Here is a 22,020-nt window from a genome sequence, read left to right on the forward strand (position 1 = left end):
ACATACGATTGCATGACGGGACAGACACGTATGCTTCTCGTCGGCTGCCCACGGCCCGTCTGCCTGTATTGCGGTGACTCAGAGGACAGTCAGTGCCAGGCAGGCTGGGAGTGTACATGTTGCGAAAGTGTTAACACACTGCGGCGAAACTACGGCGATACGATGATGATGAGACGAGATGCGATGAGATGACCTTGCCTCCGATGATTGACGACGATGTTGTCGAATTATTTGTCGACACAGATAATACCTCCAATCCAACCTTTATCCACACGTCCACGATCAACAAATCCTCGCAAAAACTGAATTTCTGATGCAGATTAAGGAAATTACAGTACACAGAAAAGACCTCAAGAGTCGATGATACGAACGTTGGATATGTTCCAAATCCAAGATGCAGGATTAGAACAGCAATCAAAGCAAAATCAAGTTGCATTTATTAGGTATAGCCCTGTGAGCCATGCAACTCTTGAGTCCGGTGCAACCGCAACAAACAAAATTTGAACAGAGAACATCTTAAAGCGACGACGTGCAACAGAAACATCCTGGATAAACCAGCAAATCTTCCAGAAAAAAAAACGTATTACAACGCTGTGTGCAAAAATTTCAGTGTGATGCAAGTCAAACAATAACAATATAACAAACAATAACCATGAGACAATTTAGATTAAAGTACGACCAATCTTCCAGCCATAGCTGGCAGCATGAGTCACTCCCAGTGTATGATGAGTAAGTCAGTGTATGACGTGTGAGTGAGTCAGTGGTAGTGTGAGTGAGTGTATGATGTGTCAGTCAGTGAATGATGAGTGAATACGTCAGTGGTTGTGTGAGTGTATGATGTGTGAGTGAGTCAGCGTATGATGAGTGAGTCAGCGTATGATGTGTGAGTGAGTCAGTGTATGATGTGTGAGTGGGTCAGTGTATGATGAGTGAGTGTATCACGGCCTCCTCCCCGCCATCACGGCCTCCTCCACGCCATCACGACCTCCTCACTCACTCGCTCACTTCCACTCGCGAGCCATGGCGACGTTGCTCCCGTCCACAATGACGTGACGGCCCCCACCCCGCTCGGTAGCTTTGCTTTACTGAATAATCACATCGCTGGCGACACACACACTGGATAGCTATTAAAACTTAAGTGGTGTGACATCCTACAAATGGCGACTACGAAGAAAAGAAAAGTTGATACAGAGTATGGATCTTTCCAAGAGAAATGGATAAAAAAAATGTTGTTGAAGTCAAAGGCAAACCTGTATGCCGATTTGTGGCAATGTGTTAGCAGTAATTAAAAAAGCCAATCTGGAGCGTCGTTACAGCTCAAAACATGCTAAACTCAATGAATTGGGAGGCCAAATGCGTCTGGATAAAATCAATGCTCTTCAGCGGAGTATGGAATCACAAGCCGCTTTCAATAGGCCTCGTTGTGACAGAGACAACGTTATTCAGACGAGTTATGTAGTGAGTGAGCTAAATCGCAAAGAAGCTGAGGCCTCTTGTAGAGGGAGGGTTTGTGATAAGAGTGCATGGTGGCTGCTGCGGAGTTGTTAGCACCAGACAAAGTAAAATTGTCTCGGAGAACCGTCTCAGATCGGATTACTGACTTCGCACAAGATATTGAAAAACACTAAAGGATTCTGCAGGAGATTTACAATTTTTCTCTCTGACTTGTGACGAGACAACGGACATAACAAATACTGCCCAACTGGCCGCTTTTGTTCGTGGGATAACTGCAGAGATTCGCACGCGAGAGGAACTGCTTTCACTGGAAGCCATGCATGGCACTACAAGAGGCGAGGGCTTGTTTCAGAGACTTGTTTTATCAATGAAAAAACTTGAGCTAACATTTGAAAAGTTAAGTGGCTTTACTACAGATGGAGCTCCAGCCATGGTTGGCTCGCAAAAAGGGTTAATTTCATTTGTCAAGAAATAACTGAATCGTCTCAGTCTTGATCCAAGTGATTTAATTATATGCCACTGCATCATACACCAATAAAGTCTCTGTGCACAGTCGTTGCGGCTCAACAATGCGATGTCAACAGTAGTGTCATGCATACATTTTGTCAAAAGCAGAGGGTTTAACAGCCGCCAGTTTAATGAGTTACTGAATGATCTTGACTCTGAGTACGGTGATCTTGTTTATCACTGTGAAGTGTGGTGGATGAGTCACGGGAACATGCTCTTGAGGTTTTACGAACTGTGGGATGAAGTCAAGCAGTTCATGGAGATGAAGGGAAAACATGTCAGGGTACTCAATGATAGCAAGTGGCTGTGTGATTTAGCGTTCATGGTGGACATTACCAAGTACCTCTCAGAGCTCAACGTCAAGCTGCAGGGCCCCAACCAGCTTCTCAGCTCCCTGCTTTCAAACGTGAAATTATTTGAAGCTAAATTAAGGCTGTGGAAAGTGCAACTCGAAAGGAATAACACGTTGCATTTCCCCACTCTGGAAGGACAAAAGCCTTCTACGACACTTGAAAATGCTGGTGAATATGCGAAACTAATTGAGGCATTTAATGAAAGATTGAAGGACGTGAAAAGTAAACAAATGGAATTGAACATCTTTTCTATACCGTTCAATGTGGAACCAGCTGATGTGCCTGATCACCTACAACACGAAATAATTCAGCTGCAAAGCGATGATGAGCTGAAAGCTAGGTACAACAACCTCCCACTGCTTGAGTTATATAAATGTTACATAAGCAATGATGAATTTCCCACTTTGAGGAGATATGCATTGAAATATGCATCTGTGTTCGGAACAACTTACTGCTGCGTGCAGTTTTATTCAAAACTTACCATCGCAAAGAGTCGACTGCGCTCCAGACTGACCGATGCAAACCTGGAAAAGCAGTTGTGAGTAGCAACATCATCAATACCAGCTAACATCACACGCCTCATCAAAGAGAAGCAGTTCCAGCCATCACATTATGGGTGATTTAATTAAATGTTTGACCAAATATAACAGGCTAATTTTTAAGTTGTTAATTTTGTATGGCCCGCGAATGATATTTTAAATATCCAAATGGCCCTTGGCAGAAAAAAGGTTCCGCACCCCTGGCTTACAGAATGGGCTGCTCACAGAAGAAGAGAGCGTATGCTAACATCCTTGTTCCGGAATGGTGGGATTGTGTTATCTGGTTTTGCCATTATTAACAGGATTTTATCCGCTGCGACACAGTTTCTGATGTTAAATTTAATAATTATTAAAGATAATTCCTTGAACATCTTCCTTACAGAGGATGGTTGTGTCCATCGGCTTGACTAACATCACACAGAGCTGCGTATTTGGGGAGGAGGCAAACCTGTCTGGTACCCATAGAAAGTTCAGATCTAAAGGAAGTGTAACAGTTACAAGAGTAGGCAATGGATACATGTAAGTTGTGGGGTTTTGTTTTTGTATAATCTGTGTAAGGGATTGGCTGATTGATGTGCAGCGTTGTGGGATGCAATTAAATGAATGACGCGAAATAAAATTAAATTATTATTAGTATGTGCTTACATATTACCTAGAGGACCGAGACACATTCACCGCATAGCTGCAAAAATAAATATCAATTCAATCCTATCAATCAAACTCCCTGTTAAATGCAACAGTGCCTCATTTATCTGAGTGTTGAACCAGTTTGGTCTTTGTGTCACAAATGAGAGGTGACGGCTTGTGGTCATGACGGACGATGGGGTGACAGCCAAAGGAGGGGACACACCCAGGAGGAAAATGTGGAGAAAAGCAGCGATGTTTTGCATTGCGTTGCCGTGAGAGATCATGACTGCTGCTCATTTCATCAATGTGTTGAATCTGCTCAAATTAATCCGACTATAACTGTTGTGTTTGATTCACGTGACGTTTCTATTCAAAGCTATACTTTACCTCAACTGCACAATATTCGTGCAAATGCACCATTTGAATAAACAGTACTGTGCCCACTATGAGACCTCCTTTACCAGTGGCAAAATATAGTAGTAGGGTTTTACCCTTTAAACTGGTACAAAACTGACACCTTTATGCAAGGCATCATGTTTGCAATAATCGCAACACAAGCAGTCAAAATGCAAACAAAAAGAAACAACTCTGATAATGGTAATGATATGCACGGTCCTTGAAGTTGATTGGTCCACACCCGAGACAGATTTCCTTAGAGCCTAGTCTCCATTGGTGTTGGACCAGATGACGCCAAAAGGCGTACAACTCAAAAACAGTGCACTATTAGAGTATTGAGAGCTCGGGGTAAGCATATACCCTATGAGACCTCCTTTACCAGTGGCAAAATATAGTAGCAGGTTTTTACCCTTTAAACTGGTACAAAACTGACACCTTTATGCAAGGCATCATGTTTGCAATAACCGCAACACAAGCAGTCAAAATGCAAACAAAAAGAAACAACTCTGATAATGGTGATGATATGCATTGTCCTTGAAGTTGATTGGTCCACACCCGAGACAGCTTTCCTTAGAGCCTAGTCTCCATTGGTGTTGGACCAGATGACGCCAAAAGGCGTACAACTCACAAACAGTGCACTATCAGAGTATTGAGAGCTCGGGGTAAGCATTTACGCTATGAGACCTCCTTTACCAGTGGCAAAATATAGTAGTAGGTTTTTACCCTTTAAACTGGTACAAAACTGACACCTTTATGCAAGGCATCATGTTTGCAATAACCGCAACACAAGCAGTTAAAATGCAAACAAAAAGAAACAACTCTGATAATGGTAATGATATGCACTGTCCTTGAAGTTGATTGATATATAGTATCGTAATTTTATAGTGAATATATAGCAGTGTGCTATACAGTTGAGTGGGTAGTAATATGACAAGGTATAGTCAATAAGCATATTAGTTTATGCGGCGCCTTATTATTAACATTCCTTCCCTTTATTAATTCTGACCTTACTCCCTCCCTTTTATGCTGCTAATCCTGCATAATGCAAGGGCATAATGACTTTAAACCCCTCGCCAAACCTCCTACGCGATTTCACAAGTAGTGCTAATCGCATATCTGCATTTCCCATAAATATGCAAAATTCCTCTTGATATGCAAATTATTTTGTCAAGACGCTCTTCGCTGCTCGTGGGGATCAGCAGTGCAACAGTTAGCATGCTGCGCTATGACCCTGGTGACACGAGTTCGATTCCTGCTCAAGGCCAACACAGTGGGCCTCCCCTAGGTCGACTCAGCATCAAATGAGTACCTGGTTGGATGTGTAAAAATCGCCACTGGGGGTGTGGTGCTGGCCACCCACCCCCTCACGTGCCTTTCTCCTCCCCCTCTGGACCAATCATCATCTGGATACGCTGGTGGCCACCATCTCTTCAACCTTCTCCACCCAACTCGTGGACCCTCTGTTATATTTATGCCCCTTTTTCCAAAAATTTATATTAAGAATAATTAGGCCAATATATATATTTTGTTAAATTAAATAATGAAAACAACCCGCTACTCCTCACAGGCCACGCCAGGCATTTGAAAAAAACGCGGAATGCCATTAAAAACTGCAAACATCAGCACCAAGCCCCGGCCACCTTTGTCTTCCAACGGTTCGGCACAAAAACATGACAGCCATAAATACTTAGGGGGTTAGATCGGTCGCGAGGAGGGGTTTATGACCTGACATTCCTGGGACGTCTGTTTTTCTGTTGTTGTTTCTCTCGCAAGACATGCGCAGAGGGGAGGGGTTCACGTTTTTGGGTTTTAAGCACAAACGCACATCACGCAGTTCAGTTTGGGTCGAGTCGCGCTCAGTCTTGTGACTCGGCTTGCGACGCAGCGTTGCGAGGGAGGCTCGCAAGGGAGTTGGGGCGGAGGCTTGCCGAGGCATCAACACCAACCATGGGTGCCGTGCCTCGAGGGGAGATGGGACGAGGAGGGGTTGTTAGGGGCTGAGTTCGGTATGAGCCGACAGAGTTGCGATAACAAGCAATCAACCTGGAGAAAAGGGCGGAAATCGCCAAGCATCGACCAAGCGAGCATCGCAGAGGACCAGCAGCAGCGGATGAGCAACGAGAGCCAACGTGCATCGCCAGAGAGAACGGAGCTGTGGAAAGAGCCTGATCGGCCGCCCTTGAGGAAGAGGAGAGCGCCATCGAATGCGCCGTGTGTTTAATACACACACACATCGACCAGCACCGGCTGAGAACCGACTCGTCATCCAGCAGTGGAGGAGCTGCGCGCTATCCGACGACGGAATCATTGCGCACCACGACGGCGAGCGTCGTGCCGACTCGTCATCCAGCAGTGGAGGAGCTGCGCGCTATCCGACGACGGAATCATCGCATCACGACGGCGAGCGTCGTGCCGACTCGTCATCCAGCAGTGGAGGAGCTGCGCGCTATCCAACGACGGAATCATCGCGCACCACGACGGCGAGCGTCGTGCCGACGCCACTCATCTAGCAGTGGAGAGAGTGAGCAAAAGAGCAGAGACACGCCCGAGCGAGGGAGCAGAGCGGGAAGCTGCTGCTGCTGGTATACCCCTCCCCCACCCCCCGCAAGCTAACGACACAACTCCCGGCTCTAAAAAAAAATTATTTTACAAGGGGACAACGCACACACAACACACACACGAACAAGATTATTTCAAAAAGTTATCTTTGTGTTTCGAAAAGGGTTGCCACTTAAGGGTGGTGCATTCAATATCAACTGATCATGAAAAGCAGTTGCTGCCCATCGAGTTACATGAATAAGAAGTGTTTTAGTAATTTATTTTCGTTAATTGCATAATCTTGCCGATGAATCTATTGACGTATGCTTTCGCCTTTGCATATTAGAGTGTCATATGTTTTTTAGAATAAAAAATTCTTAACACAAAGTGGTTGAGTGTTTTTTTCCAAGTCCATGCAAAACTCTTATTTATAAGAACTGTATCCTGCATTGAGATATGAATTTGGAGACCTAACATAACATAAACACACAAGATGATCAATAAATGTTTAATCAAAGATAATCGTTTTATCCTGATTGATACAACTCTGGATAACAAAGCAAGCATTCGCATAAATCAATATGATTATCTCCGTGATTATCATAATATATGCATATAATTACATATGTAATATCTTCAATAATGGCGGGAGACGAGTTGCCGGGGCAGCACTTATTTATTCACAATGGTTGCACAATGACAGGCACAACCTAAATAACGCCTATGCTACGCGTGCCTGGCTCGGCCACGCACACAGTCTCTCCCGTAGGGTACGCGTGCCTAACTCTGCCTTGCACTCAGGCTCTCCGGCTACGCTCTCCCCACGGGAACCTATCAGACCCCTACACGTGCCCAACTCGGCCTTGCACTCACTCTCTCCCGTAGGGTACGCGTACCTAACTCTGCCTTGCACTCAGGCTCTCGGCTACGCTCTCTCCACGGGAAGCTATCAGACCCGCCCTGCCCGGCCACGGGTCTCGACCACTGAGTTACACAGCCCGACCCTTACGAGGCGTCGGGCCGTGAATCCCAAGGCCTCGCCTCTGAGCCTCACAGAGCCCCGGCCCTTACAAGGGCAGCGGGGCTAGGGGTCCCAGGGCCTATCTCTTCCTCCGTCTTCTGTCTTCGCCGGTTACCAACTCCCCGAGCGCCTCCGCGCATCGCCTTACATAGCCCTCCGCTCCAGGGGGCGGGGCCTATGCGGACCGCGATGTGAGCACCCGCCTGCGGACCGCGATGTAGCCAATCACCACGCGCTGTCTCACGATCCTCCCTGCCAGCACGTATCCCCACTACATCACCCCTACACATACATTAGCATAATTTCCGCGAAATCTGCTTTTTCCAATTTTTTTTAATTTTTTTAATTTTTATCAAAATTTCATAACCCGACATATACAACACCTTCATCCACCGCTGCTTTTACCCTGGGCACCTGTGTGGTCGTTGGTTACGACCTTGCTGCCCGCTGGTTCATAGTTAAGGGGTGTTGTGTGGCTGGGAAGTTACCTGCGTACATAAGTGCTGTGACAACCCCGGCTAGCTGGTCCAAAGTTGTCACTTATACTCATCACCTACTTCTGAAATATGGCAACGAGATACTCCCGTAAATTTCTGCTGGGCTTGAAATACACTTCGCGTCATCCTGGCCCAAGCTTGTCTACTCGGCTTGTCAACTGCTGGGAATGTTACAACGACGGCCAAATGAAACACTGTGGGTCGAGTCGCAGTGGAAGAATTAATTCATCAATTGGCCTGACTCGTTTATACCAACAAACCCACCATTTATTCTGTTCGCTGTCTCGGTTCCCATCTACACCTGCACCACATGGCCATTACTTTTTAAAAGTTATCCTCATTAAATATTCCGTCAATTTACAATAAAATACCGATTATTAATGACTTTTTTCTGGAGGGGCTACTGATATTCTCTGCCTCACTGAAACGTGGCATTCGTGATAAGATGTTTCTCCGTTTCTTGACTGTCCCTTCAGTATACGACTTCTTTGAATGTGCTCGGTCTTCAGGTCGGGGTAGTGGTGTTGCAGTCATTGCAAAATCGAACTTTAAATTCGTTAAGATTAAATGTTCCAGCTACTCCACCTTTGAACACCTTCCTCTTAAATCACCATTATTTTTCTTAACTGAAGCTGCCTATGGTTTACCGCCCACCCGAGACTAATTAACTTTTACAGTAAGATAATCGATTATCCAGTGGCTTCGGGAGGGGGGAAGGGGGTGCCGGATTTTCACAAACACTGGATAATCACCATTTTGCACATTCTTGTATAACATGTTTTAGGTGTTGTATATATATATTTTGAGTGTTTTAAATGTTTATACTATATGAAATTTGCATAAAAAACGTACAAATATACAAAGATAAATATCCTACTATTAAAAGTTACTGTATTTACTGTACTTACCACTCCAATCTCGACGACTTTGCATGGGGTGATGTACGTACCATGCTCTTGTGTCAACAACTCGATGTGTTTGACGATCGCCTGACAGATGATGTAGACTTTAGACGCCGAATTGCACAACGCACTTTTCGCCGGATCGTGCTGTATATTATGTTTTTATTCTGTAGTTATTAGTCATTGAAACGTATATACGTGTAGTATTTTTTGTTTACATTGTATGCAGTGTATAATGTGCTGTATATCATATTTGACACTGAAATCAAGCATAGTTACTCTTTTGTCACGCACGTGGTGCCAATCGCCGGACTGGTTTACAGCCTTTGAAGCAGTTTTGCCGGATCGGTCCAGAAATTCCGGATAATGTTGGAAGCCAGATAATCGCGCGCCGGATAATAGATGATCAACCACCATCGGACTTCTCAGGATATGGTTCAGTGCTGAGCATGTCCACTCCAGTAATAATTGCTGGTGATTTGAATGTCCATGTTGACAACCCTCTAGATCTTCATGTTCTTGTCCGTTCTGGATACCCTTAGTCTGACTAAATCTATTACGTCTTCTACAAATTCCAACAGCAACATCTTCGAGCTGGTTATTTCAAACAACTTATAAATTACGTTTTGCTCAATCTTCCCTGTTATTTACAGTGATCACTACAGTATTGACTGTGCCCTTTGTCTTCCAAGTATTCCTCTTAATTTCACCAACTTTTCTCATCGATCTTATCAAAATATCTCCCCTTCTCTACACTCTTCACATATTCTGGCTAAAGATACCTGTTTTCGTATTCCTGCGCTATGAACTCTGGAAAGAGCCTCCAGCTTTATCCAGTGTTGTGGCGAACAAAACTAGCGAGTTATATATCTGGAACTGGTTCTGTCTTGGTGAAGTATAGTTAAACAAATACAGCCCCCACCACCACCACCCTTCACCCATGGATGACAAACATGGGGTGGCCTTCATCCAGAAGCGGATCGACAAAGGCGAGGGGGGAGGTGAGAATGTTATTAGCAGAATAGCGGATTTAGCAATTCCCGCAATGATAGAAAACGCGGGAAAAGAGTGCCAACGGGGGGAGATCACTCGGGTGACTCGTTGATGTGTGCGTCCATCGCGTAGCGTCGAGTGACTGACATTGTCGGTAATGCAAGGCCGTAATTATAATATATATTGGGGGGGACACATCCCGTTCTGGATACATCCCCCCAAATATTCAAATATGCTCAAAATGTCCCCCCAATATATTGCTATAAAATAGATTTCTGTTCATATGATTGTGGTTAAGGTTGCACTTTATTAATCCCTAATCTTTGCCATTACATACAATGAAAAAAAGGTAAAGAAGAAAAAATAGAGCAATGTAACACAATACACTATTATACATTATTGTAAAAAATGAATAAAAAGTCCATCCTATGTGTTAGCGAATTTTTTTTATTTATTTTAGGCAGGAAATTTGTTTTTACATTTAATTTTTTTTCTGGGGGGGGGGACCCCAGAACCCTGGAAGATTTGGTCCCCCTCCCCAATGTTGACTTCATGGCTACGGCCTTGCGGTAATGGAAAGGAAAAGCATAATTCTTAACGGGGCTTCATGGTTATAAATTAGCACCTCCGATTAGCACGGTTGGCTATGTACGGTACGAAAGAAGTTCGACATATGTCCATGCAGAAGGGGTGGTTACAATGATTAATATGCCTTTAGAATATATGAAGGGATAAACAGGTGAATGAGAACCTTAAAGTGTAGTATACTTACTGGAAATACACAAAAACGATGCAATACAATTGTGAAATACGATTACAAAAGTTATAGGACACTGATATCGTGATTCTTGTCATATCGTGAACATTAATATCGCATCGTGCAATAATTACACCGCGGCAACCCTAGATCTGAAAACGACAACAGGGGAAGTCACGGTTATAATAAATACTCATTATTGTTATTGCTTATGTTGTGCACTTACGTGAATTTGTTTTTTTACTTTCCATCCAACCAATTGCATACAACACAAATGGATCAGCACTCAGCAGTAATACGCTGATGTTAAAACGGTGCAACATTCCTGCAGTGTTGTTTTTAACTGCACGTGTTTTTTTCAGGATGGCTTTATTTGTCATAGGGTGCAAATAATGTTACGATAGTTGAATGTGCAACTCTCAAATTTCACGAAAGCCATTTTGGAGTGTTGTTGCATTTGCGGCAGCACTGCTCGAAGTTTATTGCGTTTATTGCGTTTAATGCAGTGAGAACTCAAGAGACAAGGATTAAGTATAATTTGCATGAGCGACCTGGGGCATTAGTCTGCTGATTGCTGGTGTGTATACAGGATTCCTTCATGAGGAATACGTTTTGGAGATGCTCGTTAATGTTACATTTCGCGGACAATGATATTTGCTAATGAAAAAACATATTGTTAATGAATTACCTTAAATACACAAATAAGCTATTCAATACGGGAAAGTAACCTCATCACTTTCTCATCAAGTTATCGCATTACTTTCTCGCATCATATCTCTCATCACTGTATTTCTCATCACTTTATATCTCATCACTTTATCTCTCATCACTTTATCTCTCATCATTTTATCTCGTCATATTTCCTCTCATCATTTTCTCGCATCACTTTCTTTCGCTCTCTCGATGCAGTCCTGTAGAGTTCCAGATGCGATTCGCAGTTCGTGAATAACGAGGGAATACTGTCATCCCAACCGAGTATTCTTTATGGGTTACAGTCTGTTTTCCTATAACGCGGTAGTCACGTTCCTGAAGAACACAACGTTATGGAAAATCGCGTTATAATAATATAAAATAGGATAAAGCACGGTCCGTGATATCACGTGAGATGCGTATGCAGGTTGAACAAAGACTGAGGTGCGTGGGTAGCATCTAGAAGCATTCAGCAACATCTCGCCTTGTGTGATGCTACACCAACTCGCATCCGCGTTATATAAAAAAAAAAATGTGTCCCCTAATACATTCATCGCGTTATATCCAACTCGCGTTATGAAAACACCCGGCGTTACAGGAGAACAGACTGTACTTTTTAGAATTGGAAAATGTTGGACCCTAACGCCGGCGCACAGTGACCTCCTCTTGTGAATGACGTCAGGGGACCTTGAACATCCGCTGTGAAGTATTAATATGATTATTACAACCTCGGTTATAACCAAGGTGGCCACTGGATTCAATCCGTGAACCTTGCATGCAACAAGCGGCGAACGCGCTATGGCCATGGTACTGCTGTGATTGGCTGGATGGTCTTGGCATCAACAAGGCGAACACTGCCAAACTTGATGAGTTTAACGAAATCTCATTTGAGTTAACAAAGATCCCACGTATAGCCTCAACAGACTGTAGGGACAAATACTGTTGGCAAGAACCGATGAAGGCCAGCAAGACACACAAGAGGATGGGTGGCCAGCACCACTCCCAGCCACCTTTGTCTCCCAAGCGGCGATGTTTACTCAGCACACCTGGTATTCATTTGAAGCTGAGTCAACCTAGGGGAGGCCTACAACCAGGTTAGATACTGTATTCACCACTGGTGTTTTGCCGTAAGCGGGACTCGAACTGGCCGGGTTCGTAGCGTAGTGCACTAACTGCTGTGCCACCGCGCCGACACACACACACACACTTTAGACACTTTTTGTACGCACTTTGAAATACAACACTTAATTTTTCAGCAATCTTAAGCCTTTATTTCTCACTTCAGAGAAATTTACACACCAGATATTTGCCACACTTGGTATATATAGAGATGTTTACACCACCGGACGTGTTTATATTCAAATATGCAGAAAACCAAACTGGTGTTGAAAACAAACCACCGTATTTAAATCAAATCACATGTTGTCTTCACCCGACCCCCCAGTAAACGTGACACGTTTATTGAGCTGCTATTTAAAAAAACAGCTCAGAATAAATTTATATCAGCCGGGCACCGCCTCGGCATGAGGAGGCTAAAGTCTATCCACAGGCACATTCACGCCTTCCGCTGGCGTGAATGTGAATCGCAGTATTGACATGAAACCAGCGTCACGATTGGCTTGAATAATCGTAAGATACAATCAGCGATGTCTCACGCAATGGCTCCTCTTTCCTATGTACTGTGAAAAGGGGCATTGCCCGAAACGTCCCTTACTATAACCTTTTTTTCTTTTTAAGGGCACAATATTATTGACGAACGGGTTGAGTTTTTGTTCAATGGTGAACAGCTAGCTTCCGTTATCCTGTGCAACTTTGCCGACGGCTCCTTGAACCTATGAATGAACAATTATATTTAAGATAAACTCCAAGAGAAAAAACTAATTTCATAAAAATTACCCCCAGCGATTATTAAAGAGAGATTGCACACATTGCAATACCGTGCACCAAGCAGCACCACTAATGTCTTTGTATACCATAGATATTCATTTCAGATTTTAATTATGTATTGGAGACATCTCAGTTAACATCCAACTTTGGCGTGTTGTTAGAATTTTCCAACAACGATCCATGTTGACTGAAATTGTGTCCACTTATCCCGTTGTTTGTAATCTTCACACCGATGCTAATGATTATTGTGACTGTGTGTGTGTGTCTGTATTGGGGGCGGTGGTGCAGTGATTAGGCTGTCAGGCTATATTGTGGGAACGTTGATACCTATATTCATGACAGCGGTAGGCCAGAATCTAACAGAATTATCGCGCAAAGCCTTAGCCTAAAGGAACACACAATCCACAACAACACTCTGCCTCCTTCATAGACACGGAGCTTCGTTAATGAGGAGAAAAAAATGGTACACAATGTATGTTGAACTTATTTCGCACCGTACGAAGCCAACCGTGCTAACCACAGCTTTAATCATTGGATGACCCTGGGTCCAAGAGACCATGTGTATCAATGCCCTCTGTAGATACTTTACCCGCTATTGCATGATGTTATACAACACATTTAACATCTTATTACATAGAGGGATAAATAATGAATTATTTGAGTGAGAAAATTAACTATTATTGCTTATTCATAATTGATTTCGATCGTAAACCTTCACCACCTTACAAAGCCAAACAAATCAAGCTGATTGATTCTATCAGGTGGTGGAGGGTTAGAGTAACATTTTGTTTACGTGACTATATCGACACGATCTAGCCCAAATAGAAAATAAATCAGAATCGTAATAATATTGGTTGTGAAAGCCTATATATGAAATTACACATTATTACTTGCACTGTACAGAGTGGTGCAGATGTCATGTGACCTTCAATTAATTGACCCATAATATGTTTCCTTTGTATATTCATTGTATATTCATTTATATATTAAATTAACCTTTAAGTTAAAGAGAATTAAATGGCCGTCACACGACATCTGGACAACCCTGTACATGTCTTCCAGGACCGGACACTGGAACAGTATAGAGTAATTCAAGGCTGAATTCTCGAGTTAAAATAACCACTCATTCATGGAATTGGCTAAACATCCCAAAGCAGGACCCTAAAAAAGCGCATTCTTATTCATATTAATGTGTCTAATAAGTAAGTGCTGTAGTATTTTTGTGGATTGCATCTGCTTTGTGAGAGGGGTCTGGAGTCTCAGCTCGAACCAGCGAACCACAGTTTTAATAAAAAACTCATAGAACACGGTTTCCCAAACTCCAATCCGCGTGACTCACTATGCTACGTCTCTCGGCATTGACAAATGTACCCCCCATTCAAATAAAATGAACTCGTTCCACGCCGCACGAGCCCCATGATTGTTAAACACGTCTAACGTGACGAGAGCTAAGCAATAAACGCTATACGCGTCGCGTGGAACCACGAGTGCACACACACTGAGATCTCAATATTAATTTGATTGTGCTATATTTACACAGACAGCGTTAATTGATTATCACATCACATTGGACGTGTTTAACAATAATTTGGCCCGTGCAGGATCGAACAAGTTCATTTGTATTTAAATGGAGAGTATATTGGTAATTCTGAATCAGAAAATGTATTCATACTGGAGGAATCCGGTGAGCTATAAAGCTATTTTTTATCCACAGACGTCCAGTCGGGGTAGATGAGAATGTAGTAGGGGCGCGTCAGAACGTAAATGCAGAAAGACAGAGTATGGTGGGTCGCGAGGACTGGAGTTTGAGAACCTCGCCCTGCAGACATCCAGATCACCAAAATGCACGAAAATTCACCTGAATGATAAGCAACGAAAAGCATAACGGTAATCTATGCGGACTCTAATTAAACAATGGTCCTCTAGTATTTTAAGTTGTCTTAAAGACATAACAAATATCAATCTCGTCAGTGCAAATTTCAACAGATACCCTTTTATCGCTTTGGGTCAATTTATTCAATCACAATTTGATGTCAGCGGAGATCAACTTCATAATACTTACAAAGGTGGCCGATAATGCCGTTCAGGGCCAGATTCATGAGTGCCAATATCATGGGGGGAGGACCAAGAGGAAAATGTTTTGTGGTCAACGGACCAAGCTATCCGCTGCACCGTCTCACATATCCATATATTATGAACCACTTGGGACTGAAATTGACGAGAGGGGGTTTAGACACAATGGATCTCTAGAGTTAACTGCAAGTTGCGTTTACAATGAAGTTACCCGCATATGTCAGGAGTCTCACAAGCGCGATATGTTTATGCGCCTAACGTTTTATGGCCAAACGTTAGGATTACATTGAATTTATCTTGGAGAAATTCGATTCAATGCTTTCATTTTGTTTAGTCAGATCATTGCATTGTTATTGCTGTCATTGATGTCATTCGTTACAATTTTGCAATAGAATGTGTAAGTGGAATTATTCAGTAAAACGCAGATCCAAAGCAACGCAATTATTATTGAGCAAGAAAACCATGCATAGGCAATTCAAAAGACCGCACGGGACGTACACGGTCCCCCCATTGCATGCCAATCAAGAAACTTACACAGTCTAATTAACAAGATATTCGCAAGAAACATGGGTTTGAGTGGCACGTGTGGTCTTTTTGAGTTGTCCATCACTGTGAAACAAAGATTTCCGTACCACACAGCACGTACGCATGTACGTACATGCTGGCACACATGCTCGCTCTCTTGCTTCCTCACACATTGGCGGTGGTTGCAACTTGGCTGAACTGCACGGGAGAGCCTCGTCCGTTGGGGCTGCTCCCACCTTTTGTGCGAGTGACAGAGGTCCACGATTAGTATGTATGCATGTTGAACTTCTTTCCCACCGTACGTAGCCAACCATATTAAATGGAGGTGCGGGGAATGACAACAAACTGGCAGGCGGTGATGTATCACCCGGGGAAATTTACTGGGGTTCTTTTGGTGATTTGTAAAAAAAAATTACGGAAAAAGAGGATGTATATGATGAATTTTCTGCATCGCTTCTCTTATCAATGAAAAACATAGATTAAGCATTTTTTTTATTCATTCGATGCCACAGACAATAGGAAAGAATGGCTAATAGTCAGGTCTCACTGCAATTGACGCGATTATGAACATAAGATGCAGCAAAGAGTCTGGTGCAAACGAGCATGCACTTACGACTCTGGCTTCGTTTCTTGATGAACAGCACAACGCAGGCCACCGCGATGATGGCCACCAGCAGTCCACCCACAACGCCAGCAATGAGACCCACTGCACCCGGTGAGACACAACACACACACAGTGCACTGTAGAGCTGGTAGACTGTGAACCACGAAACTTATGTTGCCATCCTGGCAGTTGCGTATCCATATTTTTTTCTCAACTGCAAGTAATTTTGCTACGTGCGATTGCTGATATTCTCCGCGTCATGATTAGGCCCAAGCGGAAATACAGTACCAAATATGTTTTGAGAAAAAAGATGTTGTAGCTGGCAGGAATATTTTAACCTATCGTCAGCAAATTGGTTTTGGCCTTTTACCCTAAGCTATGTCTGGGAAAGTCTTTGCTCAGAAGTATTCATAGATAACACCTGTCACTCGCGAGTGTCATGCCAACTGTTATTTTGGATGGATAGCTTGACTCCCATTGTCCATAGTTCAGGTTGTTTATTAGCCATGTTTATCAAATGTCCCTGCTTTTGTTTTATGTAACACCTGCAAATTCTACATTCATATGTAACGTGCTTGGCACTATTGACCATTTGCCGGGTCGCCATTGAAAACGAGCTTCTTAAGCCCAATGGCCCTTACCCGAAAAAAATTGACTGAACTTGCTGACCTGCCCAACTCATGGGATAACTTGAGAAATCATAGAAAACATAACTTTGGTAAAGATCCAACTTGAGTTCTCTTTCAACTCGAATTATGGGATAAATGTGGCCAACTCAAGTCTCTAGAATACAAGGTATTGTTGGCTTGATAAAAATGTGCTGAGGGCATTAATTATATCACATTTTTGGGTTTATGATCCATGGCACTGGCTCAAAGTGGCCATCTCTTGATAACAATGTCAAAAGGTCTGTCATATTGATAGTAGGGCAGATGGCACAAGTTGACAATGATGTAAATTCAACCATCCACTATGGAATTATAGGGGTAGAATGATCCAACCCAGTTGTCATGATTCAAGGAGGCACGATTCGATTTTAGTAATACATTTTAGTTTTTTTGCTTTACATTGTGGTGAATGTTGGTACGTCTAGTGGCCGCAAGGCGATATGAACACATTATATGCAACGAAAAAACCCCAAAAATAACGTATGAATAATATTGGTCGCGAAAGCCTATGGGTTAAACTTATGTCATTAAGTCAATGGTGAAGTAGGTTTTCAGTTTACGCCTTTTTCCCAACGTCGCGTTTTCCATGGACGTATCCCCAATGTAAATTAAGGACTTGCCATAGTTACAATCGCTGCTGGCGGAAGGGCCTCCACCAGAAGACGCTCTATAGATCCCCTCTGGAAGTTATGTGTGGCCTACCCTTCCATACTGGTCAGACATCTTGGAAGAGGCCGTTGTATTTGAACTTTACCCCACCGACTCGCGACCTGTCGATCGACAACCTCTGGTGGATAGAGGCGATGAGGTTTAAGAAACGTTCCCATTGTTTCAACTCCTGCATTGCCGAGATATCGAATTGAACCAGCGACCTTTGAACTGCAAGTCCAGTACACTAACCGTTACACCATGGCTGCATGTATTCTTTAAGTTGGCAAACAATTCCGTGCAATATGGTGTGTAACTCACCGTCAGGCCCGTTCTCCTCTTCTATCAAATTCCGATTCTGCATTCCGCAAGCATCCACTTCCTTGGTGCATTCCATGGTCTCACAGTCTGAGGTCACACACAAAACGTACAAGCAAACAAAACCCCTTAAATGTGCCCGATCTCTTCGGAACTTGGAAGCTGGGCAGATTTGAGCCTAGTTAGGATTTTAATTGGTGTTATAGGCATGGGGTAGCGAGGTAACTAGGAGATGGCAGTACAGAAATAGATTCAGCTCACATTGCGAAGCGTTGAGTCTTATCACCTCATCTGGGTGGGGTTTCTCCCGTGTCCTCCCACATAAAGACAGACAACCCTTAATAGATTGGCGAAACATCCCAATGCAGGACACTTGTGAAAGAGAGTCTTGAGACTCAATGAGGCTTTCCTGGATGATTGCATATAATATTATTAAATGTATATGCTGCCACAATTGTGCCAAACTTTTCAAATATCAAGGTCTCTCAAACAATGTGGGTTTTTATTTTACCTGACTGGCGTCATACCATATTTGCCTGGATTCCTGTCTGGCTGGCGCACGGCTAAGTCCACGTGCGAACGTGACTGCATCCCACAGCATTGAGCTGAGTTTGTGCATCGCACTGACATCATCCCTCCTACACCCACCCAACCCTCCAACCCGGCCGGCTCTGGGTGCCGCGCAAATGCACGGGATACGCTATCATACTACATTAGACAAAAGACTGGCTGGCTAACTGTGGAGGGAAGGACATGCTTAAAGAACGTGTGGACTGGTAGTTTTCTTTAAAAAGAGTACTAATTTTTTGGTTCCTAAAATATTCTCCGCTGGGTCGTGCGGATGAATATGCACAGGTCTGCATGATGCGTCAAGTTTTTGTGAGTGCTACATCGTAGGCCCCCAGCTGTAGCTTCTGTGAGCTGCAAACAGAGGCAGAGTGCATAATACCCCCGGTTGATACGTGGCCTACCCACAGACTAACAATAACCAGACGCTCGCGCACCAAGGCTAAACCTGCACGGGCTCTATGAAAAAGCAATTCTGAATGAACACCGGGGCAGATATAGCTCGCTTATCCTGTTGAGTCAAATCTGCCTGGAAGAGGGAAAACTCCGATTGCAAACCCAGGTTGTCTTGCTTGTAGGCAACAGAGATAAGGTGCCTCACAAGTGTTTACTCACGAGGAGGATGAATGGTTGCAGCCCAGTGGACAATTAGACGATGATTATTGATCGTGAAACCGACTTGGATGACACTGGGTCAAACGAGATCCATGTTAGGTGTTGAGGCACCCAGCATTGGGGAGAAGTGGACTCGGGGGGGGGGGGCTACTGCCGCAGATGACGTTTTCATGACGAAGCAATGGTAGAGTAACCGGTACAGTTCAAGATGAACCAAAGACGACAGTGTGACAGTGTTGGATAAGAAATACACACGACACATAAATGCCAAGCACAGAACCATAAATGTCTGGGATTCAGAGATACATGACAATAATTGCGACTTGGGTTCAACGGAAAGGGCTGAAGACTCGGACACAGGCGATTTCCTAGACAAGCCTAAAACAACATCGGCATGAATGCCCACTTTTCATGGGGAATTTGAATGCAAGGGTAGCAACTGACTACGGTACTGTAGACTAAAGGAGCTCTCCTGCAGCTGCAACGGCTTACAAAAAACAAACATTTCAAGCGTAGGACAGTTTGGAATGCCATTTCCCCTTTAATGTGTCTCATCTACAAAGGTCTTAATATCAATATTTCATTGCTAACAATGTCACTTCCTGAAAGGTAGTGTCCTGGTTTCCTGATTCACAGCTATAAATGTGACATTTATAATGGAGACTGGAAGAAGGTGGCTTTGCTATGGCGTGTGCAGGTGGTGCAGCTTCACTGGGTCCCACGGGACAGAGCGACGCAGGCACCGGGATATGAAGAGGAGGGAATATAAATGTATCGTTAACCGTTCACCACCCGACACAACCAATTAGTAAGGTTTGTCACGTAAACAAAACGTGCCAATTAGTCACTACTTTGGCACATCGGTGTGATGGCGAGTAAACTCACGACATTTACAATTGAGTGCGATGTTTCACTGGTGATTGCAACCAGCTTCATCAGGCGTTGTGAAGAAGTCTTCCTGCCTCTAGTCTTAAATAGAGCAAGATGATATCATCACTGTGAGCCTATCAGGTGCAAAGATCAGAGGGGGGGTTAATTGTAATTATGAAAATGATAATGGATTATGTTTATCTGCAAATATGCAGAACTATTAATGACACATTTATACTTACACTACCTAACTCAAAAAACATAAATCAGAAATATTGGTCGCGAAAGGCTACGTGTTAAATTGAAGAGGAGGGAAGTTCAACATGTGCCTCATTTCATTGCCTGCACCATGGCCAATGTCAACCACGCTTGTGCTAATGCTAGAAGAAGCTGTTCTCATGGTGTCAGGGGACGAGGAGACAAGACTGGAGGGTGCCCCATGGCCATGGGAGCACAGCAGGAAGAGGAAGATGAGTGGAGGGGAGCTCCTCCCTGTTCTCACAATGGGGGAAGTCCTTGGCGACGTAGGCACAATGTTCCAGCTGAAATTCCCGCAAGGAGGCTGCAGAAAAAAAAACAGGGCGGAAGTCAATGACAGAGCGCCTAGAGTCCAACAACAAAGTAATGGGCATGGCCAGGTAAAGATCGCATTCTAATAGAATGTCTAATGCTCATTCTATTGAACATTGGGGCATTATAGTAGGCGTGCATATATACAGGGTGGCCCAAAAGTCAGGGAACATTTATTTTAATACTGGGAATAAACATTTTAATTGTTTATTCCTTAGGTTAATATTTTATCTGTCATCATTATTAATATCTATTTTTCATCTTCCTTTTCAGATGGCATTTAAAAATGGTAAGAAGATTGACTGAGGATGAACAAGTTCAATTCCTTTTTAAATAAGCTAAATAAGGAAACTGTAATCTCTTTTAAAAATATCCCAAATCCATTTAAAAAGAATGAATGCATGCATTAATGTTAATGGAAATAAGTTTGAACATTTGTTTAAATAAATTAAATAACCTAATGTGATTTTCAAAAATAAATATAACCCTAAGTGTCCTGACGTTTGGGCCACCCTGCAATATATACCGTGTTTTCACAGCTCTTTGTCCATCCATTGCTTCACCACACCCACCTTCACCAACCGGCCAGTGTCGGTTGGTGAAGGTAGGTGTAGGGAGACCCAGGACAGGTTAAACAGATATCGCTGGCCAATGATGTTAGCCGTGATTGGGACTCAAACTCAGGGTCACCAGGTTCTCGATTGAACAATATTCTCAATACCAAAGCGGATATCGACACGCCACATTGACAGAAAGAGACCAAAACTATATGCATACTTTTTTCACCAACTATTTGTGAAAACTCCTTCACTGTCATGGGGTGCCACAGTGGCGTAGATGTTAACTTCTTAGATGTTAACTTTTTCGCCTAGTATACAGGAGGTCGTGGGTTCGATCCCGACCCTGACGCCTGTATATTTGGAGTTTGCATGTTCTCCCCGTCGACGTGTTGATTTTTCCCAGGCCCTCCGGTTTTCTCTCACCATTTAGAAACATGCGTTTTTTGAAAAATAGTTAAAGAGCTCAGTGGGCCTTACCAGGTAAAATAAAACAAATGTATGATTAAAAATGAAAATGGCCACATTGGTAGAGACAAAAACTATATGTAATTTGTATTTGTTGTTCATCAACTGTTAGTGAAAACTCCTTTACTACCATTCATGGATTAGTCCCCAATATTTGCGACAGTGTAGAACATTCACCTGGGTTTTTAGCATACTGCAGGTGGTACGGTTCAAGGCACTCCTCTGTCTTCTTGTAACAGTCATCCAGTGCGCACTCTTTGGACGACAAAACGACGGAACGTGTTGATGAGTGGGCGGACGAGATCGGCACGACATTGTGACATGCGCGGAGAATACATCCGAGTGCGTTTCGCTGGCATGCTGCTCACCGAGTAC

The 22,020-nt window shown here is 43.4% G+C and overlaps 1 long non-coding RNA gene across 1 annotated transcript; it reads right to left on the bottom strand.

The window, feature by feature from the left end:
- Positions 1 to 15,564: 15,564 nt before the first annotated feature.
- LOC144948931 (uncharacterized) lies at positions 15,565 to 22,020 on the bottom strand. Its single transcript, XR_013640221.1, has 5 exons — positions 22,014 to 22,020; positions 20,553 to 20,612; positions 18,002 to 18,088; positions 16,374 to 16,466; positions 15,565 to 15,996 (listed from the first exon to the last, which is right to left on the bottom strand). It is a non-coding gene; the product is annotated as an uncharacterized LOC144948931 (long non-coding RNA).

This window comes from Lampetra fluviatilis, chromosome 3, assembly GCF_964198595.1.
Source record: "Lampetra fluviatilis chromosome 3, kcLamFluv1.1, whole genome shotgun sequence".
Lineage (NCBI taxonomy): Eukaryota > Metazoa > Chordata > Hyperoartia > Petromyzontiformes > Petromyzontidae > Lampetra > Lampetra fluviatilis.